The sequence below is a fragment of the Mauremys mutica genome, chromosome 9 (genome assembly GCF_020497125.1).
Source record: "Mauremys mutica isolate MM-2020 ecotype Southern chromosome 9, ASM2049712v1, whole genome shotgun sequence".
In the NCBI taxonomy this organism is placed as follows: domain Eukaryota; kingdom Metazoa; phylum Chordata; order Testudines; family Geoemydidae; genus Mauremys; species Mauremys mutica.
In genome coordinates, this window is record NC_059080.1 from 39,320,774 (window position 1) to 39,337,591 (window position 16,818).

Below are 16,818 nucleotides of genomic sequence, written 5' to 3' on the forward strand. Positions count from 1 at the left end.
CAAAGCCCCTTCCCTCTTGTATAATGGTGGCACCCGAGATCCCCAGCTGAGATCAGCCCTGGCTGTGCTAGGCATGAGCCACACACTCTCAGCCCCAACAAGCTTAGTCTAAATAGGCAAGACAAAAGTCCTTGACAGCAGAGGGCCTGAGGTGCAGGTAGACTTGGAGAGGTGCCAACTATCCTCTGCTCCAACTGAAGTGGCAGATGCTCAGCAGCTGTGAAAATCAGGCCTGTGAATGACTTCCCTAAGGTCACACAGGAAGTCAGTGGCAGTTAGGAACTGAACTTAGCCCCAGGCCTTAACCACAAAACCATCCTCCCACTTGCTGTGGGCTCTGGGCTGAAATCATTGGGAGCGGGAAATACCTTCTGTAGGTCTCCTCCAAATGCAGCACTGCTGTGGCGCCGCTTCCCAGGCTGCTAGGGTGTTCTATTATTTACTTGTGTCACAGTGGCACTGAGGAACTGCAGTCATGGACCAGGACCCCACTGTGTTAGGGGCTACACAAATACGCATCGTCAGTGACCCATTCCTTTGGAGCCGGTTACAGTGCAAATTGTTTTCCTTAGGGGAATGAGAGTGGGAATGAGGTGAATGAACTCTTTCCTGTTTACACTCTTTCTGGCCTTGTCAGAGTGCTCAAGACAAAGTGCTGGAGGAAGAGAAGAGCAGTAAAATATTCCCTTAACTGCTGGGAGCGAGAGGTAGACAGCAAAGCCTTCGATGCGTCCCGCTCCACACACCTTTATGACTCAGCACAGCCAGAGACCTAGAGGCAGCAGTGCCTGCGGTGTGCTGTACATCACTTTACGGAAATAGAGTGGGCACAAAGGACCATGCAAACAATGGGTCCCTGCACCTGGAGTCTCAAAGCAGCAGATAAGGTTTAAGCAGTGTGAGCCCCATTAAAGTCAATGGGCACCATGTAGCTAAGGCCCGACGTGCCACTTTGAAAATGTAGGGCATAGATTCCAGGCTCTTGTCTTAGAATGGGAGGGAGGGCAGTACAGAGCCTGTGGAGCAATTGGAAGTATAAATTTGCATGTTCTGAAGGGAAGGGACCATCAGAGAGCTGCTATCATGTGTTATATCCTAGGTACGCAACACTGCAGGGGATGGAGGCTGGCAAACCAAATAGAGGGGCAATACATTGACCCCATACCAGGGTTTGCAGGACAACTAGAGGTATAAAACATGCAACACCATGACTACACCACACAGGAAGAAGCGGAGGAACGAGTTGTAGGAACTGTTGTGCCCTCAGTCACAGGGAACTCCTTAGACTGAATCACTGCGATTCTACAGTGACGTAGAAACTCAATGAACCCCGTCTGCACTGCATGGGTACTCCTACCACACGGACTAAACTCGCAAGTCCTGACCCAGCATGCACTGGGCTCAGTGTGAAACCTGGGCGGGGGGTGGCTTGTCTCTTCTCTTCTCTAACTTTTTTATTGATGTTGATGCTATAGTAAATAGAGCACCATTGAGGCAAAGGAGATGGGGGAAGCTATGGACTGCGTGCCATATCTCCAGCAGGTATAGAGCAGTAGATCGCCACTAAAATCAGTATAGACCAGCGAAGGATCTGACCCTATATCGTGTATTTGGATAAACTTCAGACAACTGGTACTAATTAGTTAGGACACAGGAACACAAATCTATTCTAGCACTTAATAGCCCTAGTCAGAATCATGGCCCTGTTGTGTTAGACACTGTCCAAACATAGCAAGTGATCATTCCTGTTCCAAAGAATTTACAGTCTACCGTGAGACCAGGTGCAGCAAGTGAGTGAGACAGAGTACAGGGAAGGGAGGATGAGGCAAATATGTTAAAAGGTACAATGCAGCAAGCCGTTTCTCAGTAAAGGTCTTCATCCTGAGCAGCACATCTGGTGATCTCTCTGCTTGGCAAGAGGCTCCAATGGGAACCACAGCTGTGAAGATGGGTGTGGGTGCTGCGATCCAGTGTTTGAGAACACACTTTAATGGGAGGCAAATGCATTTCTTTACAGGTGCTGCAGTCTGATTGCTCAGAGCAGTGCTCAGAGACAGAGCTTGGAGTACATCAGAACCACTTCCCTGCTACTGGTGTTCCTCTGGCTTTAGGACATTGCTGTTCTAGGGTTAGATAAAGTCTTGGCCCCCAGAGTTTGATAAAATGAAGAGTAACATTTTTCAAAACCACATGGGTGACTCAGGAGCCCTAGCCCCGTTGACTGTTAGTGGAACGTGTGTACATTTGAGAATCTTTCCCAAAACACACTTCCTTTGCTGACCTCTGGCTCTTATGGGAAGATTTTTTTTTTAACGGTGCAAAGGGTGGTTAGGCACTCAATTTTCTTGTGTGCCTTGAAAATCCATCCCCTTCAGCCTCATAGTGAGAACATCATTCTCTGTTACCCTGCCCTTTGTAGAGTTATTTACACCAGTGCAGTGTGATATCAAACACCACCATTGTGGCCAAAACACCAGAGATTGAACTTGGAATCTCCAGATGCCAAGTTAACCTATCTGTGTGGCTGTAACAAACTCTGATCCTTTGGATCACGCATAGAGGAAAGCCGGCAACACACTGAGCAGTAGGTTACACTGCTTGTTTGATTTGATATGTTTCACATTTTGCATTGGTGTAACTGACTGCGCAAGGTGCTAGGCAATGAGCAATGCTTTTAGTAGGAAATCCCTGATCTGATTTTTGTGGAATGGGGTAGTTGTTTTGGTCAGAAAGGATCTAGTCTTTTCACTTGAAAGCAGATTGCCGTGCTTGTGAATTCCCTTCTGGAACCAATCCTGGAAAATGGGTTATTCATTCTCCATGGAAAAGATGGATGACTAATGCTTGTGTTAGCCAGAATTTTGTACCGAGGGTTTAAATAGCTTCTGTGGAACAAGATTCAGCACGAGAGTGCCATACATCGCAGGGTTTCACCTCACAAAGTTATAGGGCAGGGACTGTCTGTGCAGTGCCTAGCACAATGGGGCCCTGGTCCATGACTACGGCTCCCAGGCACTATACAAATAACTACCATAGGAAGTGAGGTAGTAACCATCTGTACCCAGTGCTGTTATGGCCTGCAATCCAGCTGGCACAGGCTCTGAGTGTCCAAGGAATATACCTTGGGAATGGACAGGTCATGACCGTTTCATGAGCAATAAGCAATGCGTGAAGCTGTCAGAGTTGTAAGACGCCGACGGCTTTTGCAGGTTATCTTTAAGGGACTGAGACATCTTGCAAACGCCGAGCTAGGGCAGGTTTGACTCTTGATCCCGTGCTGTCAGAGGTCTGAGGGACTTGGCTGAAAGGGGCTGCCTCTGGCCCCTGTAGTCTTTGTGCTGGAGGCTCCTGCAAGGGAAGTGTGTACCCCCTGGCTCCTGGGGTTTGTTTCTGCCCAGTTTGACACTACCAAATGTGGAGGTAGCTGTAAACGGATTAAAGAGAATGTGGCAAGGACAATCCAGAGTTTGGATTAAAGTTATTCAAAAGTCCTCCCCCCGCTCACCATATCAGCAAGATTCTTTCTTCAGGAGCGCTTAGGATCACAGCTTCTCATGGCCACACGGTTCATTTGGCTACCATGGAAACAGAATGCTATTAGCAGTGACACGGTCCCCTAATGGCTGCTCTGTTGCTGTATTAAAGGGAGTATCTCTCAGCGTTTGTTCAAAGCCTGGTTAGTTCGTTCCAGCGCCCAGTGAGTTCACTTTGGTTTTATAGTTTTTAGTAACAATGACTGTGATCCAGAGCTTCAGCTTTGCTGGAAATGGCTGAGGCTTTCAAAGATGACAAGGGGACGTTGCCACTCAACTGTCATTGACATTAATGGGAGGCAAGCAGTGTTTGATTTGTGCTCTCTGACATGGTAACAAGCCTAATTCTCTGCTCAGGATTAGCTACACTGGCACCCCAAGTCACTGATCTTTCTGAGAATGATGGGGGACAAAGTGGCAGCAGTGGCTGAATCGGGAGGAAGAGCATGTGCAAAATTGCCTGGCACTCCTACAGGGTGCAGTGGCTTTTAGCACCTGTTAGACCCCATCCTCAGCTTTAGCATTATCAAGCCCTGATTTCAAAAGTGGAGCTCTGAATGCTGCCTAACTCCTCCATGGGCACGTTCAGAGCAATGTTAGGGCCCTTCCTTCCAGGCCTGCATGCTGTTCTGAGCCCAGCTAGAGGGTTTAGACTTAGTGGTTAGGGGCCCGTAGTTGCAAATTGGGCTTCTCTGTTGCTTTTTTGTCCCCCTTCCAGCACACTATCTATGTATGTATGTCAGTATAACTGTCAGAAGCGATAATGTTACTGATCCTATCACAGGGTGAAGAGGATAGTGGGTGTGTCCTGGTGCAGGTGTAGGCTCCTGATGTGTGAGTAACAATTCTTAGAGCTCTTGTTACAAACAGCGACATGGCCCTCACCTCTTCTATCTCACTTCACTGGCCACATTTTCTCCTGGGAGGAGCTCTGAAATGAGCTGTAAATTTAAATATGAAGGACAATGCTCAGCACAGGTGTCACACACAGGGTGGTGTAACAGAGACAGGTGAGGCCTGTTGTAAGGTGACCCTGCCCCAATGAGAGAGACCATGTGGGCCTTAAGTGAACCCTAAAGGTCTTGAAAGCTGGGTGCCTGGATGATCTGTCAGAAGAGGCTCTAAGGGAGAAGACTCCAGACTGAGAGACTGACACTCTAAGAGAGATGTGGTGCTTGGAGGAGGTGGGCTTTTAACTCTTTAATCTCCTTTCCCCTGGGAAAAGAGGGAAGGAGCTCCCAAAAATGGAGTACCCAATTTTTCACTTTGAATTGAAACACGTATTTTGTTTCACTTCTGTACCCCTTCTGCCAGGTGCAATGAGCAGCAATAAGGGATGGGTCCAGTATATGGGGCTTCCTTTTTAAGAATACAACACAGAACCAGCATGAGCCCCCACTAAGTAACTGGGCACCTCTAAGAGGCAATGCTTCCCCTCTCGCAAGCACTGAGTCTGTGTGTAGGAAAGAAACTTTTTATTAAAAAAGGGGAAAGTAACCCTGAATTAACTTAGGAAAATGGCACAAGCAGGATTCATAAGCATAAGACCATGAGCAAAACACCTAACTCAGAGTACTTTGAGCAGTGTCCTTTGCCTCAGGTTCTCACCTTGCAGTGAGAAAGTCCAAAAACAAAAGTTCCTTTAACGTATCCCTCCCCTCTTCCTTCACTGCACCCCACTCAGTTGTTCTTGGTCAGTGAATTCCCAGAGTTCAGAGGTGTATTTGTGTGGGTTCACCTCCCACCCCAGGCGTGGGGGGAAGGCACCTGGCTTACCCTGCCAGTCGGTTGTTCACTCCACTGCAACCTCTGGGATGTCTTGAAGTCCTACCACTTAACTCATCTCTCAGTGATTTCAGCTCTTAGTGGGAGAGCCTCACTGCTAGTGCAATCTGGGCAGTCTTTTTCTCCAGAGACACTGTCCCATAGCAGGTCTAATGCTTAGACCTGGTTATCAGTGATTTCCGCGTTATTGATCTACCACACAAAAGATGCTCACCTGAGTCTTAATCAGCTCTATCATTACACAGTGGGGAGAGGAAGGGCCAAATGGTATCTGGGACCCTTAGGCAGCACCCAAACCCCACCCCCTCTCATCTCCACTGGCCTTTGGCACCCCTACCCCCTGCTTAGCGAGCACAGTTCAGTTGAGGGTAAATCCCTGAATTAGAGCATGCTAAGCACAGTTCTGCTCCTCTTGATTCACACAACAAGGTAAACAGCACTTTATTACCCCTGCACCCAATAACAAAGTGACTTGCACTCCAGCACCCGCCAAAAGTGATCATTTGGGCAAAGCAGCTCCATCATGCTTCAGAGTAGTAGCCGTGTAAGTCTGTATCCGCAAAAAGAACAGGAGTACTTGTGGCACCTTAGGGCTAGTCTACACTTACCTGCCGGGTCGACGCGGTGAGTTCGACTTCTCGGAGTTCGAACTATCGCGTCTAATCTGGACGCGATAGTTCGAACTCCCCGTGCGCTCCGGTCGACTCCGGTACTCCACCACTGCAAACGGCGGTGGCGGAGTCGATCTTGGAGCCGCGGACTTCGATCCCGTGGCGTCTGGACGGGTAAGTAGTTCGAACTAGGGTACTTCGAGTTCAGCTACGCTATTCACGTAGCTGAACTTGCGTACCCTAGTTTGACCCCCACCCTTAGTGTAGACCTGCCCTTAGAGACTAACACATTTATTGTAGCATAAGCTTTCGTGGGGTACAGCCCACTTTGTCGGATGCATGTGCACCTCAGCAGAGTGGGTGTGTCTATGCATAAAAGGTCAGTTCCTAAAGTCTTCTCCCCAGCTTATCACTAGATGTCAGCGGAGAGCCCATTCAGACTCTGCTTACGCGTCTATGAAAAATCAAATGTTCAAACAAACTGAATATGTTCACAAACTTTTAGTATCCTCTTGAAAAGCCACTTTCCTCAAAGCTTTTTGATTTTAAAATAATTTGGCCAGCTCCTATGCTTACACGGAGTATATAGAAAGCTAAACAAAAGTGTCTCTAATTTATGTGCCCAATACTCATGCAAAACTCAGGCATCCCTAGAGACCTGGGGTATGTGGTCACTGCACAGGGTATTTGTGCTCTGCATGCAGTACATGTTGTTTGAGGAGTAGTTTTGCTCTGAAAAGTGACTTTCTACAAAAGGGAGCTCCTATGTTGGTCTCAGTGATCCTAAATCAAATGTACCCACCTTTCCCCTAACTGCCAGCCCTGCATGTTCACCCCGGGATCTGAAAGTCAAACTGATCTTTGTGGCTTGTGAATCATCACCAGTAAAGAAGATTCTGCAGGGTGCATTTTGCCTTTGTTACACCTGTGCATCACTGTTGTTTTCTGATATGACTAAGAGCCAAACTTAGCTCTGTAGCAAAGTTGTCAATAGTGCTGGGGATGATGCATGAGTCTGGATAGGCTTCACTTCCCTTTGTCACAGCTATGATGTTGTCTAACAGAAGAAAGAAATAGAAAAATCTCTTGTTACTCAAGTCAGCAGATCTGACTCTGAATATGCACATCTTGAATAAGATGATGCCATTTTTAGAGAGTCATTTTTTCAGTGTAACCAGCCTCTGAGATGATGCTTAGAAGGAAAATTTAGTGAAATAGCAAGGTTGAACACAACCTCATGAAAAGTCACTCGAAGGGAGGTCAATTTGTGAATAATCTTTCATATACAACATGCAGTGTTGTCCATCTTATTTACTAACGATATGAGCAAGTTTCTAGTCACAGAATGGTTTCTGAAAGCAAAAGCATGAATGTGAACAAATATCCATGAGAGTATTTCAACTGGAAGCTCTTCGTTATTTGCACAATATATTTGGTAGACAAATATGAAGCATACAGACAAAAGGAAATCTTCCTGGTTTTGGAACTTCAGTTACCCAGTTGGGGAGCCGAAATCCTATCATAGGGTCTTGGTGGGCCAATCATATGCATGAATTAGAAATAACAAATATGTAGAGAAATTATTCATGAAGCAATTGCATGTAACAAATTTGTAAAGGTCATGAGCTGTTGGGTAGCCTATGAAGAACTTAGCTAGATTCACTGTATGTTATTTTGCAAGAAATATTTAGCTGGTGCCATTCAGGAGGTTGTAGAGAAAGTGCCTTTGTGTCTGCAATTGAAAATGTAGTCCGGAAAGAGGGTTGGCTTGCTTTGCTGTGCCTATATCGACATGGTTGTTGCTGGTTCTCCCATTAGCGCCGTCACTGAATGCTATATCGTACGTGTGCCACATGATACTTGGCAGTCAAGTGAGGTTACAAGGTAGGAAGGGCAAATTGCCGTGTGATGTCCCTGGAGCAACCCCCTACTAATTGCACTGAACAACAATTTGGAAAAGTATCATCCAACATGACAGTGATGACCCTATAAAAAGGATGTTCTAGCAGCAAGGTTGAGCTATACCTGATAGGAAAGGAAAATATTCCTGTCTGCCTTCAAGGTAGGAGGACATTACAGTGCAGGAGAGTTCAGATCTGTGTGATTCACTCCTCCTTTCACCTTCTGTGATCCATCCCTTCCCTGCATCATTATCCTGTCTTCTCCTAGCAGAAGGAACAGGACTGAGATTTGTTCTAATTATACTTCTAACAGGAGTGCACTAGTGGAGGGGGGGAACCCGGGAGCCTAGACCCATCTCTTGGCCATGTATGCCACTGAAAATTCACAGTCTCTCCTGGTTTCTCTAGGACAGTGGTTCCCAAATTAGGGGCGTGGCTTGTTCAGGGTAAGCCCCTGGTGGGCCAGGCTGCTTTGTTTACCTGCCACATCTGCAGGTTCGGCCGATCGCAGCTCCCAGTGGCCGCAGTTTGCCATTCCAGGCCAATGGGGGCTGCAGGAAGCGGCGGCCAGCATGTCTGTCAGCCCATGCCACTTCCTGCAGCTCCCATTGGCTGAGAACGGTGAACTGCGGCCACTGGGAGCTGCGATCGGCTGAACCTGTGGACGCGGCAGGTAAACAACATGGCCTGGCCCACCAGGAGTTTACCCTGAAAAAGCCGTGCCCCTAGTTTGGGAACCACAGCTCTAGGAGGAGGTGGGGAGAGAGGTTCTGGTCTCTCCAGTGCAGGTTAGGGGGAAGAACACCCAGGATGGGAGCAGCAGCTCCTCCTGGGGCTCTGCCCCCCTCTCCCCAGCCTGGCTCCTCACTTCCCAGAATCTAGGCCACCATCTCCTCATGCTGCCTCCTCCAACTCTTCTATTTCCAGGCCTGCTCTGCAAGGAAAGATGGTGGCTCAGTGATGACATGGCAGGTAACCTGGGCCCTCTCCTTAGGAAAATTCTGACCTCTAAAATCCTGCTGTGTGATTCCCTGCCTTATACACCAACACTCTATTAGTTCAGACTAAATTGGGTTAACTCTTTGTTTCCCAACTTTAATTCTTAACATTGGTGTCTTTGTATTGGCACGAGTCCAAGACTTCTTATTGTCACTTCTGGGTTTTAGGGATTGTGACCTAGAGATACTGGGTATTTAACAAGGCTTGGGCGGTTGCAGGGAGCAGCACCTCTGGCCTCCAGTCATGCTCTTGTCAAACACCCAGACAAAAAGTAAGTTCTCATAATAATAATGGAAGAGTATGTTAATATAATCTCCCATGGAGGGGAATTTAATTTTAAAAAAGTTTTTAGCCAAGAAAGAACCTAGCAACACAGTGAAAAAGAGTAATGTTGTGAATAATGTCGGAATTTGGTGGGAGCGTGGCCTGTTATAGCAGGGATAAAGGAGAGACACGACAGAACTGGGGGACGGGAATCAAATCAGTATCTTAGATGTCTGTACACTAATTTGAGAACTATGGGGAATAAGCAGGAAGAACTCAAAATGCTAGTAAATAAACACAACTATGACATAGTTGGCATCACAGAGACCTGGTAGGATAATACGCCTGACTGGAATATTGGAATAGGAGGGTACAGCTTGCTCAGGAAGGAACAGGCAGGGAAAAAGGGGAGGAGGTGTTGTCTTATATAGTAAAAATGTATATACTTGGACTGAGGTTGAGATGGAAATAGGAGACAGAGTTGTTGAAAGTCTCTGGGTAAGGATAAAAGGGATAAAAAACAAGGGTGATGTCATGGTAGGGGTCTACTATAGACCACCAAACCAGGAAGAAGAGGTGGATGAGGCTTTTTTTAAACAACTAACAAAATCCTTCAAAGCTCAGAACTTGGTGGTGATGGGAGACTTCAACTACTCATACATCTGTTGGGAAAATAACACAGCAGGGCACAGATTATCCAACAAGTTCTTGGAATGTATGGAGACAATTTTTTATTTCAGAAGGTGGAGAAAGCTAGTAGGAAAGAGTCTGTTCTAGATTTGATTTTGACAAACAGGGAAGATCTGGTTGAGAATTATTTGAAAGTGGAAGGCATCTTCAGTGAAAGTGATCATGAAATTATAGAGTTCATGATCCTAAGGAATGGTAGGAGGGAGAACAACAAAATAAAGATAATGGATTTCAAGAAAGCAGATTAACAAACTCAGGGAGTTGGTAGGTAAGATCCCATGGGAAGCAAGTCTAAGGAGAAAAACAATATAAGACAGTAGGCAGTTTTTCAAAGAGACATTATTAAGGGCACAAGAGCAAACTATTCCACTGTGTAGGAAAGGTAGGAAGTATGACAAGAGACCATCCTGGCTTAACCAGGAAAGCTTCAATGATCTAAATATAAAAAAAGAGTCCTACAAAAAGTGGAAACTAGGTCAATTACAAAGGATGAATAGAAACAAATAACACAAGCATGTAGGGACAAAATTAGAAAGGCCAAGGCACAAAACGAGATCAAACTAGCTAGAGACATAAAGGGTAACAAGAAAACATTCTACAAATACATTAGATGCAAGAGGAAGACCAAGGAAAAGGGTAGGCCCGTTACTCAATGAAGGGCGAAAAACAATAACAGAAAATGTGGAAATGGCAGAGGTGCTTAATGACTTCTTTGTTTCGGTTTTCACCAAGAAGGTTGGTAGTGATTGGACATCTAACACAGTGAATACCAGTGAAAATGAGATAGGATCAGAAGAGGCTAAAATATAGAAAGACAAATTAGATGTCTTCAAATCACCAGGGCCTGATGAAATACATCCTAGATGACTCAAGGAGCTGACTGAGGAGATATCTGAGCCATTAGCAATTATTTTTGAAAAGTCATGGAAGATGGGAGAGATTCCAGATGACTGGAAAAGGACAAATATGGTGCCAATCTATAAAAAGGGGAATAAGGACAACCCAGGGAATTACAGACCAGTCAGCTTAACTTCTGTACCCGGAAAGATAATGGAGCAAATAATTAATTAATCCATTTGCAAACATCTAGAAGATAATAAGATGATAAGTAACAGCATGGATTTGTCAAGAACAAATCATGTCAAACCAACCTGATAGCCACCTTTGACAGGGTAACAAGCCTTGTGGATAGGAGCAAAGCAGTAGATGTGGTATATCTTGACTTTAGTAAAGCTTTTGATACTGTCTCACATGACCTTTTCATAACAAACTAGGAAAATGCAACCTAGATTGAGCTACTATAAAGTGGGTGCAAAACTGGATGGAAAACCGTTCCCTGAGAGTAGTGGTTCACAGTCATGCTGGAAGGACATGAAGAGTGGGGTCCCGCAGGGATCAATTCAGGGTCCAGTTCTGTTCAATATCTTCATCAATGACTTAGATAATGGCATAGAGAGTACACTTATAAAGTTTGCGGACGATATCAAGCTGGGAGGGGCTGCAAGTGCTTTGGAAGATAGGATTAAAATTCACAATGATATGGACAAACTGGAGAAATGGTCTGAAGTAAATAGGATGAAATTCAATAAGGACAAATGCAAAGTACTCCATATGGGAAGGAACAATCAGTTGCACACATACAAAATGGTAAATGATTGCCTAGGAAGGAGTACTGTGGAAATGGATCTGGGGGTCATAGTGGATCACAAGCTAAATATGAGTCAACAGTGTAACACTGTTGCAAAAAAGCAAACATCATTCTGGGATGTATTAGCAGTAGCGTTGTAAGCAAGACAGGAGAAGTAATTCTTCTGCTCTACTCCATGCTGATTAGGCCTCAACTAGAGTATTGTGTCCAGTTCTGGGCGCAACATTTCAGGAAAGATGTGGACAAATTGGAGAGAATCCAGTGAAGAGCAACAAAAATGATGAAAGGCCTAGAAAACATGACCTGTGAGGGAAGATTGAAAATATTGGGTTTGTTTAGTCTGGAAAAGAGAAAATTGAGAGGGGACATAACTGTTTTTAAGTATGTAAAAGATTGTTACAAGGAGGAGGGAGAAAAATTGTTTTTCTTAACCTCTGAAGATAGGACAATAAGCAATGGGCTTAAATTGCAGCAAGGGAAGTTTAGGTTGGACATTAGGAAAAGCTTCCTAACTGGCAGGGTGGTTAAGCACTGGAATAAATTGCCTAGGGGAGGTTGTGAAATCTCCATCATTGGAGGTTTTTAAGAGCAGGATAGACAAACACCTGTCAGGAATGGTCTAAATCCGTGGTTCTCAAAGCCGGTCCGCTGCTTGTTCAGGGTAAGCATCCTGGTGGGCCAGGCCGGTTTGTTTACCTGCCACATCCGCAGGTTCGGCCAATCGCGGCTCCCACTGGCTGCGGTTCACCACTGCAGGCAAATGGGGGCAGTGGGAAAGGCGGCCAGCATATCCCTCGGCCTGTGCCGCTTCCCGCCGCCCCCATTGGCCTGCAGCGGTGAACCACGGACAGTGGAAGCCACGATCGGCTGAACCTGCGGATGCGGCGGGTAAACAAACCGGCCCGGCCCGCCAGGCGCTTTCCCTGAACAAGCGGCGGACCGGCTTTGAGAACCGCTGGTCTAAATAATACTTAGTCCTGCCATGAGTGCAGGGGACTGGACTAGATGACCTCTCAAGGTCCCTTCCAGTTCTATGATTCTATGAATAAGAAGAAATCTAAAAAGTCCCAAGAAAAAGGAGCATGTGTGGAAGAAGTATATTTAATGGTGTTATGTCTGTGGGACACGTTGAAAGCAGTTAAAGAATCTTGCAAACATTTAAAAGTGCCAAAGAGAAAGGATGTGGCCAGTGGCGAAGGGCTTGTCTACACTTGAAATGCTGCAGTGGCACTGTTAAACACACTTAAATTATTCACATCCACACTGCAGTTTCATTCAATCTGCAAAATATAAAAGAAAATCTCCCGCAGTGTCAAAGAGGGTGTCATAGGTTTATTCCCCACTTTGAACTTTAGCGTTCACAAGATGGGGACCTGCATGGACTCCTCTAAACTAAAATCCTAGTTTAGATCTGGTTCTTGCTGCCACCAGTCAAGTTTTAAGTGTCTGACACACTCCCTGTTCCCCCAAAACTTTCCCTGGGGAACACAGATCCCAACTTCCTTGGATCTTAACACAAAGGGAAATAATTCATTCCCCCCACCTTCTTCCCCCTCCCCTTGTCCTTGATTCAAACTCCTTGAATCAAAACAAAGAGGGATTCACTTTTCCCCCTCCCCTTCCCCTGAAAATCCAAACAAGGGAAGAAATCACTCAGGTTCTAAAAGAAAAGATTTTATTAAAGAGAGAGAAAAAAAGTACACTATCTCTGTATTACCAAGTATCAGAGGGGTAGCCGTGTTAGTCTGGATCTGTAAAAGCAACAAAGAATCCTGTGGCACCTTATAGACTAACAGACGTTTTGCAGCATGAGCTTTCGTGGGTGAATACCCACTTCTTCAGATGCAAGAATGTATTCACCCACGAAAGCTCATGCTGCAAAACGTCTGTTAGTCTATAAGGTGCCACAGGATTCTCTGTATTACCAGGATGCAAAAATACAGGGTCTAACTCAGGGGTCTCAAACTCAAATGACCCCGAGGGCCGCATGAGGACTAGTGCATTGGCCCAAGGGCCGCATCACTGACACGCCCCCTTGCTGCCCCTGGCCCCACCCCCAATCCACCCCTTCCATGAGGCCCCGCCCCTGCCCTGTCTCTTCTCCACCTCCTCCCCTAAGCGCGCGGCTCCCCGCTCCTCCCCCTCCCTCCTGGAAAGTGCTAAGCGCCACCAACAGCTGTTTGGTGGCTTGGCGGCGGGGCACTTAGGCGGCGGGTCCCGGAACAGAAGGGGCCCCCCACCGCTGAAGACCGGGCTGCGCTTCGGCGGCGGCGGGTCCCTCTTTTCCCCACCCCGGCCGGTCCCGCTTCCCACCCCGGCCCCGGCGGGTCTCGCTTCCCTTCCCCACCCCCGGCCCGGCCCGGCCCCGGCAGGTCTCGCTTCCCCCCCCCCCAGCCCGGCCCGGCCCGGCCCCGGCGGGTCTCGCTTCCCTCCCCCACCCCCCGGCCCGGCCCAGCCCCGGCGGGTCTCGCTTCCCTCCCCCCCCCCCCGGCCCGGCCCCGGCAGGTCTCGGTTCCCTTCCCCACCCCCGGCCCGGCGGGTCTCGCTTCCCTTCCCCCCCCCCCCACGGCCCGGCCCCGGCCCCAGCGGGTCCCGCTTCCCACCCAGGCCCCGGCCCGGCCCCGGCGGGTCTCGCTTCCCTCCCCCACCCCCGGCCCGGCCCCGGCGGGTCTCGCTTCCCTCCCCCACCCCCAGCCCGGCCCCGGCGGGTCTCGCTTCCCTTCCCCACCCCCGGCCCGGCCCCGGCGGGTCTCGCTTCCCTTCCCCTCCCCCGGCCCGGCCCCGGCGGGTCTCGCTTCCCTTCCCCACCCCCGGCCCGGCCCCGGCGGGTCTCGCTTCCCTCCCCCACCCCCCGGCCCGGCCCCGGCCCCGGCGGGTCTCGCTTCCCACCCAGGCCCCGGCCCGGCCCCGGCGGGTCTCGCTTCCCTTCCCCCCCCCCGTCCCGGCCCCGGCGGGTCTCGCTTCCCTTCCCCACCCCCGGCCCGGCCCGGCGGGTCTCGCTTCCCTTCCCCCCCCCCACGGCCCGGCCCCGGCCCCGGCGGGTCCCGCTTCCCACCCAGGCCCCTGCCCGGCCCCGGCGGCTCCCGCTTCCCCCCCCCCCCTTACCCGAGCGCGTCTCCGGCGAGGCCTGAGCTTCGTCCCGCTCAGAGCCGCGTGGTGAGGGGGTGGGGCTGTGAGCTCCACGCCGAGCGCAGCGCTCAGCCCAGAGCTCCCAGCCCCGCCCCCTCCCCACGCGGCTCGGATCGGGGCGGGGCTCAGGCGCTCGGACGGAGACTCGGCGCTCTATGCGCCGAGGCTCCAGGAGAGGGGCGGAGGTGGGAGCCTCCGCTTTTCTCTTGGGGGCCCCAGGGGAGCCCGGGGCCCGGGGCAAATTGCCCCCTTTGCCCCCCCCTCTGGGCGGCCCTGGGGAGCTCCGCGGGCCGCAGGGAAGAGCTCCGCGGGCCGCATGTTTGAGACCCCTGGTCTAACTTATAAACCTGGAGAGGCTTTCCCCCCCAACTCCTTTCTCAGAACAATCAAAGTAACAGCAAACAGAAATAAAGATATTTCTCCAGCAACCACACAATTGCAAATGTAGAAATCAAATTATAAGACTAATTCGCCTTTCTAATACTCACTATACTGGATAGTAGGAAATACTCCAGGAGAACTTGGAGACATGTCTGGCCTCTCTTAGATCCAAAGAGAGCACACAACTCAAACAAAGAACACAGACAAAGCCTTCCCTCCACAGGGATTTGAAATTATCCTGTCCCTTGATTGGTCCTCTGGTCAGGTGTTCATCAGGTTACTGAGCTTGTTAACCCTTTACAGGTAAAAGAGACTTTAACCCTTAACTATCTGTTTATGACAGAGGGGAAGGTATGTGTAAAATGAATTGGCATTTAAAAAATTTCACTAACAATCAGCTTGCCTTAACAGTCAAAGTTAAATTCTTTGACTTAAAAAAACAACACCACAATATGTAATTGTGAAAGTAAAGTAAGCTGATCTGGTTATCTTTGGTTCTCAGTTAAAAGCTAATAGGGAACAGCGAAAGCCCTATGGCAAGCAGCCATCCTATTGCGGCACATAGAAAAGAAAAAAGGCAAATATAAAATTCTTTATATTTTTAGGCAAAGTATTAAGTGTATGTATTAAGTGTATGTAATCACTTGTTCTTAATCATTTGTGTAATAGTTTTTGTTCTTTTAAGTCCATGAAAAAGAGGATACTGGATGAATTTCAGCTGAAGTGCCGTTATTAACTCAGTTTTTTTTCTTTCTTTTTAGGAATCAACTGTTTGTTTCAGTTGGCTTTTATGTCCTACCCTACAACTAACTAACCCTAATAACCTTTTCTAAATTTCTCACTCAGTTTGGTATGTTAAATTGTCTACATGTTTTATGTTCTGCAGTGTGACCTTTATTTTTAACAACTTATTTTGGGTTTCTTGTTGCAACAAATTAATTTTGCTCATAACTAATCTTTTTGTGATCTCACACTTTTAGTTAAAGCTAACAAAGGCCTGAAGTTTACTTATTTAGGTTGTAATAAGACAAGGTTATTTTATTTTTATTTTATTTTATTTTATGTATTGTAAGTACCTTTCATTTTTAAGTGCTTTAAACTGTATGAATCCTTCTCCAGGAGAAAACATGGATGGGTAATCTTTCAGAGTTGGAGTTTATATACTTTTGGCATAACTTGCCAACTAAGGGGTATCAAATCTGAAAAGCCACATTAATCCTTTACAAATATTTAAAGGGAAAGCATGACATTAATATTTTGCAAAATGGTTTTGTAACTGGAGAATATATTAGAGTATTTTCTAAAATGCATGTTAAATTATAAACTTAAACAGTACTAAAACAGACAGTGCAATTTCTAGGAATAATAATTTTTCTTGGGAGTTTATGCATAAAAAGCTGCTTTTTTATATACTTTATTCAAAAAGGTAGCAGTTGAAAATGGAACTCACAATTGACTGAAACAGTCACTAAATTGAAACATACATTAACCTCAACTCCTGTGTTAGGTCAACCTGATTATTCACAACTTAACTATTTGGAATTAGCTGCGACACAGAGAGCACTAGCAGCTACATTGGGTCAGCCCAGAAATTCAAAACTCAGGCCAGTTGTTTACGCATCTCAGGTATTAACTCCTGAGGGGAAAAATATTCCTGGCATGAAAAACTTATGCTGGCCACGACTGGGGCTGTTAAACACTTTAATTTAGATTGTGGGATTGTCACCTTTTGATTGTCAACACTTTGCACTTCACAGTACAATCCCTGTTATCAAGCCAAGTAAAGGAAGGAAAAGTATCAAATGCAAGATTAACCAATGGGGCGCTGTTGTTACAAGATAGAGATGTTACAGCAAACCAAACATCTGGAGCCTTGT

The 16,818-nt window shown here is 47.3% G+C and overlaps 1 long non-coding RNA gene across 2 annotated transcripts in view; it reads left to right on the top strand.

The window, feature by feature from the left end:
- Window positions 1-3,607: 3,607 nt before the first annotated feature.
- The window catches only part of LOC123376911, a 31,345-nt gene continuing 18,134 nt past the window's right edge, over window positions 3,608-16,818 (top strand). Inside the window, exon 1 of one of the 2 annotated variants that reach the window (XR_006581984.1) lies at window positions 3,608-3,697. This is a non-coding gene — a long non-coding RNA (uncharacterized LOC123376911). Of the gene's footprint in view, window positions 3,698-4,617; window positions 4,718-16,818 lie in introns of those variants that run through there. The other variant, XR_006581985.1, reaches the window with a different exon arrangement.